The sequence below is a fragment of the Odontomachus brunneus genome, unplaced genomic scaffold, assembly GCF_010583005.1.
Source record: "Odontomachus brunneus isolate Ranch 3 - 2012 unplaced genomic scaffold, Obru_v1 Obru_scaffold_133, whole genome shotgun sequence".
In the NCBI taxonomy this organism is placed as follows: domain Eukaryota; kingdom Metazoa; phylum Arthropoda; class Insecta; order Hymenoptera; family Formicidae; genus Odontomachus; species Odontomachus brunneus.
Window position 1 is genome coordinate 531,623 of NW_022639583.1, and position 10,236 is coordinate 541,858.

Consider the following 10,236-nt stretch of genomic DNA (forward strand, 5'->3'; position numbering starts at 1 on the left):
TATATATATATATATATATATATATATATATATATATATATATATATATATATATATATATATAGTATATGATATATAAAGAAATACCGAAGTAGAACATTTTAGAAAAATAAACTTTATATTAACTAGAAACTGATCAGTTTCGTCCTGGTTAGGATTTATTAGACAGTAACTGTAACAGAAATTGGATTGGAAAATACTGACCAGTATTTCTTGGCCAATTACGGACCAGAAACTAGAGTACGTAAGTGTGTGTGTGTGTGTGCTGCGGATTTTCTCTGTCTAGTATTATTAAAGCTAAGAATATTCTAGCCAATATTTCTTAGCCAGTTGCTGATCAGAAGCTAACAAGAAATAATGGTAATTAACAATAAAGCTATAGCTATCTCAATAATGAATGAGTATGCATGTGAAAAGATTCTAAAACACGAGTGTCACGTTATTTTTATATTGGACTAGTTTAAACTATTCGACGTTGCTCCGAGTATCACAATGTGTCAAAGGGATGAAATCAGGAAGAAGGGGTGGGCTATCTATGTTTCATGATAGCTTATATTCTCCGCAAGGTTCTGGGAATAGCTATGCAAAATTTGGTCCAGATCGGTCAAAGGATGTAGGAGTTAATAGGGAACGTACAGACAGACATTCTATTTTACATATATAGGTAATAAAATATAATATCTTACAATGTGTGTGTGCAGAATTCTAACGATAAAAAATATTTGATAATGACAGGATTTTGTGTGAAACCAAATTTGATTAGAAACTGATCAAAAATTAGAAACTAGCCAGGAATTGATTAGTTTTATCGTCCAATTAGTGGCGAAGCAAGTGTCGCCTGAATTTACCAAAAATTAGTCAGTAATCAGAATTGGCAAGTTACTGACTAAAAAGAAGTTGCTTTTTCTATTTAAGTAATCATGATTAAAAATTATATATAGTCAAGGAAACCATTTTCTTATTAAATTTTACTACTACCACTTTCGTGCTAGAACAACAATATGGTTGGGGTCAAAAATAACTATGGTTTTAGTTAGACCAATCACTTCTTTCTCTCAGTGCAAGGATGTCGGTGAAAACAGCTAACTAAAGTCGGAATTCATTAAAATGGGGAGCAAGTGAACGTCGAGACGAGTTTATCGATCTGATAGTCTCGCGGTAAAGAGTCGAGAGTGAATTGGCGAGAGGAACGAAGAGGAGACCGATCGCGATCATAAAGATATTGAAGCGCATCTTCCCTTATTATATCCCTTCTTCTGGATTCTGTGGGTGAGAGATAATTGCTTAATAACGAGTTAAACTTGTTGCGCAATTAATTATGCGTGGTAGTTCAAGGGAAATTCGTCTACAATGATTCGCCTGTAAGCGTTATCAATTATGGTCGTTCGTTAATTTATTTCCGAAGCGACCATGCGGCAATTATCGCCCGCGTTCTCGATTGATTGAATCAGATATTACAAATATGCATCGCGACGCGAAATCGATGATACAACGCGATATTGATGCCGTGCGCTTAATATCCTTCGGCTCGCACGAATTTACGCAACGCGAGTATGCACGCGTGTAGTAAGTGTGTCGTGTGCGTGTGTGTGTATCGTATCGTAATCGTATCGATTTATACTCGAGATGTAATTATATACAAGCGTCTTTAAATGGCTTAACTCCGCAAGACGTGCATTCACACCGCAGTAAGTTAATACTGCTGATTTCATGTGGTATTTCAGCGTCACTTAGCTCGCGTTGACAAAGGTCAGTGTAAATTACTTACGTCTCGTCGAGATCGTAAATACATCGGTGTTATCATCCTGACACTATAAAGTCCATATCGAATAAATGGAATACCAAGTTGAACGAACTATCCTATGCATTTTCCAACAACCGTGCGATATTTAATTACTCCGGCGGATAAATTCGAAATCTTCGCGATAATCTAATAAATATCACAGTCGCTCCGGCAGAAATGTGTGCAATTTGCGCAAGCATCCGTCTAATTATTGACTGGTATTAATGCATTCTCATTAGTTGTGAAAATACTGTGTAAGAATTGAACAAGAACTTAACAGACTTTTATTCAGTGGTTAAAGCAGTTTACTGTATAATACGTGGACCGATTTTTCTCAGTGTCAATAATACCGAAACTTCAGTCCTATTTTCGATATCTATGTGTGTGAATTTTTTAACATTTATATATTACATTTATAAAATTCATCTATATTATTAATACATCTGTATTATCTATATTATTAATACATATATATATATATATATATATATATATATATATATATTAATACAAACTGAAGTCCTATTTAGTGCCCCTAAACACATTGATTGCCACTTATAGGTTGTTCTAGAAGAGAAGTTTTATCGCAATAGGCAATTAAATTTCTTAGTTATAATTATCAAATATTTTGTTCATTTTATTTCAATTAAATTTTGGTTTCGTCAACCTTTTCAGTGTTTGTGAGCAGGAAAAGTGTTATATCTTGATTGGGATCCCAAGCAATTTACTCTTCAGCTACTAGACAAATGTTGACGTAACCGTTCAAAAACTGCTCGAAATCTACATCAAATTTCTGTCAGGGTAATTCAAATTGTGCGATAATTGTATGAGTAACTCGAATTGTACGACAGTTGCACAGAAACTATCTTCGAATTTGTCCTCACATACGGGTGCTGACTTTTACCACGAGGTTCGAGAATTCTTAAATTCCCAAGAGAGTTTTTTTTTTCCAGGCAACCCTGAAGAATCGACTCGTCACGTGCGACGTACACGTGTGTAATCGCGTCGCGCTAACGAGGGCCCTGCGTCCTAATATCGTTATAGGCCGCGGCGCGCGCCATTTCGAACAGCTGCAATTGAAGCAATAGACGCAGCAGTTGCGGTAACTGCGATTATCCGACGGCGCGATCCGGAATTTCCTCCGTTCCCGCAATTATAGCGCGTCTAATTCGCGTTCTCGATCGAAGCTCGTTAAGAGATTATTCCAAAGTATGCCCGTGCGTGAAAGTACAAACGACGAGAGAGGTTTAGTTAGCCGTGCGATTTTAATTATTCTCAAAACGGCATTTAGTGCTTCGTTGTTGAAATTACTCCACGGTGACTTAACCTGTTCGTCCGGCAATACCCGCTTCCGGTAACGTAGAGTCGAGTGTCCGGCTTAATTTATCGCTACTACGTCTTCTTGAGTGTTAATTTATCGCTACTACGTGTTTGAGTGTCGATACGTATCAACAGTTTCCTTAATTACAGCTCCACACGTTCGTAGCTTTTGTAGAGAGAAAGACATTATTAACTGAATTAATATATAACACGAGCAAATAAACTGCTATATCAGAACGTGAGAGGCAAAACGAGTTATTACAATGATAATAGAATGTAGTGACGTGAAATAATATTTATTAAATAGAGAAAAGAAATGCACTAATTAAACTACTCAACGTGAAATTTCTGCACTAATTTTGTTCGTCATCTTGATTTAAATATCTTTCGCAAATTGGAATTATATTTTAAGATTCGTGAAGAATATTTGGATCCTAGCAACGACTTAAATTAAAGTTGCTAACTTTGCTACGTTTCACTCAATATAATGTTATTCAAAACAGTTTTCTCACAATGGCCCATTACATGAAAATGGTGTAGTGAATACTATTTGTTCTTTTATGCCGCGTTCCTTAATATGTTTATAACGATGTTTATAACGATAAGTTTCTCATTCGGATGATATATATTACTTTTCACGAAGTCACACTGGATAACATCTATGAAATCCACGAATACGTATAATTAAACTAAGCCGAAGTTATATCTCGATGAGAAAAGCGGTCAGAGAGATTTACGTTGAAGCGGCTCGCTGGTAAAAAATCTCGACCATTTATTTGCATTACTAAATCCCTCGGCCGCGCCGCAAATGTGCATACGTCGAACGTGTGCCACGCACATGTTCCGTAAGACTTTACCGTGATGCCGGCAGCAACTATACCCGGAAATAAATGCAACTTCACGATGTGTGTCTTGGGCCGCACATTGTAAACAGCGGAGGCTTTGTACACTCCACATAGAAGTGATGCAAAGCGAAACTTGTCTTCTCCCCCAAATGTATATGTACGTCTTTCATTACGCACCGTTTCAAGCGCGCAGCCGCGTTTATCGTAATGCTATGCGGCGTTTTGAGAGTTCACGAAACCAAAAATACGATAACAAATAAATAAATCGAAGCATCTAGTTATATTCGTCGTAATTCTATCCCAAAACGTGTCTACTTTAGTTCTTCACCGGGTATATATTTTTAGAGCGTATCAAGAGAGATACTCATAAATTCACTATTTATGGAGCAAAATTATGTTTCTATATGTTTATTTCATTGTCTAAATAAAATGTTAATTTGAAGATATTTAATTTCGTGATATCACTTTGCTACATTTCATTCAGTACAATGTTACTCAAAGTAATTGTCTCAAAGTATAAAAACAGCAATTTTCTGGCTCACAATGGCCCATTACACAAAAACGGTGTAGTAGATACTATTCTTTCTTCTATACCGCGTTCCCTAATATGTAACATTTATAATCTAGGTAAGTTTTTTACTTGGATGTTACATAGAGGCATATGTGCAAAATTGCGATATTCAGTATTGAATTTCTCACGAACGATGCAGACAAATCAGAAACTTTAACTACGAATGTATGTTTTAATGTGTTTTAAATGTTACGTTGAAATATTGCATAATTTTAAATATTTTGCTCGTAAGTGAATAAATCTGAGACTAAAGTGAGACAAGAACACGTCATTCGGTGAAACGATTATTATAACTACCGTCCGATCCGCCGGTAGAGCAATACGTTCGACGATGAACGTAGATCATGAGTGTCGGTGCGAACACCTTCATCGGTGATTCCGCCACGGTGTCCTAGTGCCGTCTGCGGATGAAATACCGGGCAGAGAGTGTGCACGGAAACGAGCAAGGCGATATCCTGATAAAATCAGCGAAGGGGGCGAGAAGAAGAATAAGGGCACTTCGCTCTAGTGCGAGGAATAAGAGAGCGAAAGAGCGGGTGGGAAAGAAACACAGAAACGTGGGACTCGAAAGAGCTGGAGGGCTGCCCGAAAGAGAGAGAGAGGGAAGAGAGAGAGAGAGCAGCTTACGAGAAACCCTGGCAGTTAGCCAAGTCGCCCGGGTCTGCGCCGGGTGAAAATTATTCGAGATATGAATTTACGGTCGGCGCAGGGTTGCAGGGCGAAAGAAGAACGGCCAAGAGGATGGGGTGACTGGGTGAGCGAGTTGGTGCAGCGGATAGCGGTCGAGTCTCCGGGCCAGATAAGGCAAGAGTCGCGGTCGGACTTAATAAACTTAGAAACCCGAGCGCGGCGAACCTACCTACCTACCTACCTACCTACCTACCTATCAACCTACCTACCTACCTACCTATCTACCTAGCTCGCCCGAAATTCCACCCCGACCGTCGTCACAACCGATGTCGCGTAAACCCTCGCCTTATAGCCTTCGACTTGACAACCCTCTCACGACTCTCGAATTACCACGGCGTCGAGTTCCGCAGACCACGGTTTTTCGGGCCGTGCACGCGGCTACCTCGATATTCTCCCTCCGTCTCGAGTCGATCTTCCTGTAGAATCCAGTGACGCGACCAACGAAAATCACCGGCCGCGTCGGCTCGTGCGGATCGCGCGACCCAACGCCGACACTCGAGGATGATCCTTTTACGGGATTGAAAGGGAATCTCAGGGGGGAGGGGGAAGCGGGAAGAATCGCGGCACTGATACATCAGATCTATATCCTCTGGAAAATAAAGCTACTACGTGGAAACATTTTAACGGGTGTACTCGCGCGATCCGAACGAACGGGGGAGAAAAGAACAGCGGGAAGTTCAAGATAAACGAGACTCCGGAGAATTCCTAAGAGAACACAGACTCGCTCGGAGTGAATTTCAGGCGGAATTAACTTATTGTAGAAATATCTCTCTTAAAGGAACGCGATAAGAGGACGAGGAGCAATAACCAAGTGATGCAGTGAAGTATTTGACGCGAGATGATCGAATGAGTAGAGAAAGCCGGGTCTGGTTGTCACATGTTTTACATACTCATTAAAACTTAACGGTTTATGCAGTACTTTTTAATATTGTTGCACACTTTCATACAAGTACAATCTTTAAGTAAAAGAAAAATATATATTATCCCCATGTATATTTATACACAAAATGTTACAAAGTTGTAAACAAAGTCGTGCGAATATGACTATCTATCCCGCATGATTGGTTGTTACATGTCTTGCACATAAAGAAAATCAGACAAATTATTTCTGTTTTAAGGTCTCAAATAATAAGCCATTTTTATAAGCCATTTGATACATCCAACTAACATGATACAAAGAGTCTATATTATAGAGAAAAATATGCTCCTCTATTTATTAATATAAATGAAATATAAGCTTTGTGACAACTCATATGACTTCTAGACCTGGTCTCCATTACCTTTAGGAAATTATGTCACTGTATTTGTATCCTAATCACCGTTATTAATTTTTAGACAAAGAACGCACCGTTGCGCGCGACAATGATGTAATTGCTGGGTAAATTAACCGACGATGAGAAAGAAAAGGAAAAAGAGAAAGAAATTGGACTTCGCCTGCCGGCTGCGAACTACTCGCGGCCATTTCTGCGAACGAGTACGAGGGCGCCCTAAAATCTTAATGAGGGCTTGTCTGCTGTCGAGTAGAACGTCAGCCGGAAGAGCCCGTATTCCCGGAAATTAAGGAAGTCCCCCAAACGTCGCGTATCACGAGTTAAGTAACTTCTTGAGCCGCACCAGAACGCGAGCGCACACCGGCGCGCGCTCTCTCACGTAAGCGCGTGCCATAAGCGCGGACGGACAGCGAACCCGTAGATCCGGGCGCTACTTACGCCCCTGAAAATTTCAAGTCGCATTTAAATTATACCTCCGTGTCGCGAGCTTGCGATCGCGCGCGGGCCTCGTCTCTACTCTACTTTAAATTCTTAATACGCGTCTCCCTCTCAGATGAGACGCGCACGGCGGTATTTCGAGAAAAAAATTTGAACGAGACGCCGTCTGCGAATGATGAAAGATTAAAGCTTCACTGTGACGGTCAGCGCGGTTTCACCGGGATCAAACGCTCGGCATTGTTGAATGTTTTATACCTAAGACAACGATCGACCTCGGCTCATGCATGGAAAATCGGCGAATACGAACGTCGCGGACGATCTCGCATCTCGGCCGTCGTTTCGCGATTGAGAATATCACTGGTTCTCGCGTGAAACAGAAGTGTTCCATTTCTACGTTGATATTCTACACCGAGGTCTGGTCGTCTCCTCGCCGCGGGCGCGTTTAATCTTTCACCGTTCGTTACTTGTATTTGCAAAATGAGCGTAAATAGACGCGCGGCGCAAACAGAACACGTCACTAATAAATAACATAATAATAAGTCAAGGAGTTGCGGCAGCAGCGAGAGAGAGAGAGAGAGAGAGAAAAAGAGAGAGAGAGGGGGGGGGAAGTCGTATCGAAGTACTGGTGTTTGATTCAGAGAGTTCGTACTTTGTTCGGGAGAAGTGAACTTGGGAGGAACGGGGTAATGAAGTATGCATGCCTCGTGCGATTGGAGCGGCGCGTTTGCATTCGAGCGACGCGCCGGGTCGTCGCGCGCCTGCCGAGCGCAACCGGGAACTGATCAAAGTTTTCTCGATATGCCGGGATCCGGAATTAGTTATTTATACGGCGCGATGAAGAAAAGAGGAATGACGAAAAGCAGCTAGACCGCCGCCGACTTCTCATGTAAAACACGTCTTCTATGTCTACCTACTTGGGCCACTCGCGAATTCCGTTACGGCGGCAAACAGAGACGGCAAACGAACGACGCGTCGAAATCAGGAGCTGAATGAGATGGAGTGTTGCGGTGCGCGCGACACAAGACAAATCAATTAAATCTAAATCAATGACGGGGCAATGCCCGTGGAAAAACACTTCCATGATATATCGCGGTGAGGGGAATTTAAATATCTGATATATTCTTGAAACACAGCTGAAACACCCACATACCCACTCCGCGTGATGCAATTGCCTCTCCCTGCTAATCTCTATCGCCGATGGGAATAAATTATCGAATTATGCAAATACGTAATACCGTGCATTCGCGTCGCCGTGTCTGTGTCCCTCGGCGACGGGAAAAAGGAGTCGGGCGAGTATCGATTAAAGCGGCATCGGCGCTATTTACGCGCGTTACGGAAATGCATAAATAACTTCCATTATCTTGGGACTCGTGCGCTCGAAATTCCAGTAGTTTCAGCCTGAATAGAGGCGGCCACATGCGCCCCTCTGCGCCGCGCGTCTACGTTATTACGAAAGCGAGAGAGCGAGAGAACGAGAGAGAGAGAGAGAGAGAGAAAGAGAGAGAAAGAGAGAGAGAGCCATTCATGAGCGGCTAGGGCTTCGCGATATCATTGCCAGTTACTTGCCGTTTCCACTGGCTCGCGCGAAGCGAAATGAGAGGGAAAACGGGAAATATCATGGAATAGACGATGAGGCGGACGGCCGGCCGGGCGGCGGCTGCGGTGGGCTAGAGGGTGTGTGTGTAAGAGAGAGAGAGAGAGGGAGAGGGAGGGAGGGAAGGAGGGAGAGAGGGAGCGAGGGAGGGACAGAGAAGGAGGGAGAGAGAGAGAGAGAGAGAGAGGGAGAAAGAGAGAGAGAGAGGCGGAGAACATACGGCAGCCGCGTAGCATTGTTTTGCGCTACTTTGTTATGTGGTTTCTGTTTGCTGGCGCGAGGGAGAGTAGGTTGCCGCCACCCTGGCAACCTACATCGGGCACAATGACGCCCCGTTCGGCTGATGCTCGCACGCACAATTGGAAAACGCACCCTCGGCCCGCACAATGCCTTGACAAAAACACTTTGGCGCGCAGGCGTAGCCGCGTGACAAGATGTGCACCTGCGAGCGAGGGAGAAGCGAGCCGATGGCAGAGCACGCGTTGGCAGCAAAGAAACGCCGTGATTTCTCGCCGCCGCTTGTCGCACACGGCGATATTGCGCGGTATTTTCGTGGATGAAGCGCGTGTATCTTCGCGGAAGAACGATTAAAAGCGCCAGCCTGAAATCGCCGCCGTTAAATAGCCCGGAAGAAAACGTCGTTGCGGCCATTTGCGTGTTGTGTTCGTGTCGCGTTGCGCTGCGCTGCGCCTCGCGCACTGCTTTCGACCGCTCGTCGCGACTAATTGCAGGGAAAGAGTGGAATTAAGAAAAAAGATAAAAATGAAAAATCAAGCAACCCGGCTATAAATGGTAGCGCTTCGCCAAACGTTGCGCTTAGACAACTTGCTACGAATCGGCGGACTCGTGACAATAGAGATGAATATGTGAATTCACGAATATACTCGTTACTGCGTTTCGCGAGAGGGTTAATTGCTTTATAAAGAACGTCGCGGATATTCCGAATTGAATTGCGTAAAGCGTGACTGGAAAACTCGATCGATGAAACATTGAAAGGCCGAAATTCGCAGTGCGGTTACGCTAACAAAGGTGCAACAGCGCGGAGGTGTAAATTTCTATTGTGATGGCAAATTGCCCCCGGCGATCTACAGCGCTCTACAGCACATGAATAATATAAATGAATATGTAGCAAACGTCGCAACGGAATTAATATACTGTATTACCTGCTGTTTATTACCATTATCGGGAGATGGGATACTTGAAAAACCACGGATATAAAATGAGGAGTAAAAATAACAAAGAGTGGTCTTTTGAGCATGTTATAAGTAACTGAGAGAGCTCTCTTAAACTAAATCAGTAAAGATGTTTCTGATTGAATTAAGGAAAGGATTACTTTTTCACCGACGATCCGTGAATGTTCACTGATTTTCAGCGAAAACATCCTCATTTTTTACTGCTCCGTCTAATATATCACACTGCGAAATCTGTAATATATCTGTAATATACAAATTCGTCATACGCTGCGGTAAGTTCAACTTTCCGTGTATGCTGATGGAATTAACAGTTTGCGTGCGATGTCTGTGCTTGCAAAATGCATTAATAATGAGAACAGTCGTTACTATTAACTAATAATCGCAGCAAGATTTTACTGATTGCAATGCTATATTCCTAACCGAATAACCAGTTATAAGTATAGCATTTTAATGAAGAATATTCGAATTGTACTTTGGAGAGACAGAGAGAGAGAGAGAGAGAGAGAGAGAGAGAGAGAGAGAGAGAGAGAG

At 42.5% G+C, this 10,236-nt stretch overlaps 1 protein-coding gene across 3 annotated transcripts in view; it reads right to left on the reverse strand.

Moving 5' to 3' along the window:
* LOC116850057 (Krueppel-like factor luna) overlaps positions 1-10,236 on the reverse strand; it is a 570,824-nt gene that overhangs the window by 204,153 nt on the left and 356,435 nt on the right. The window lies entirely within an intron of this gene.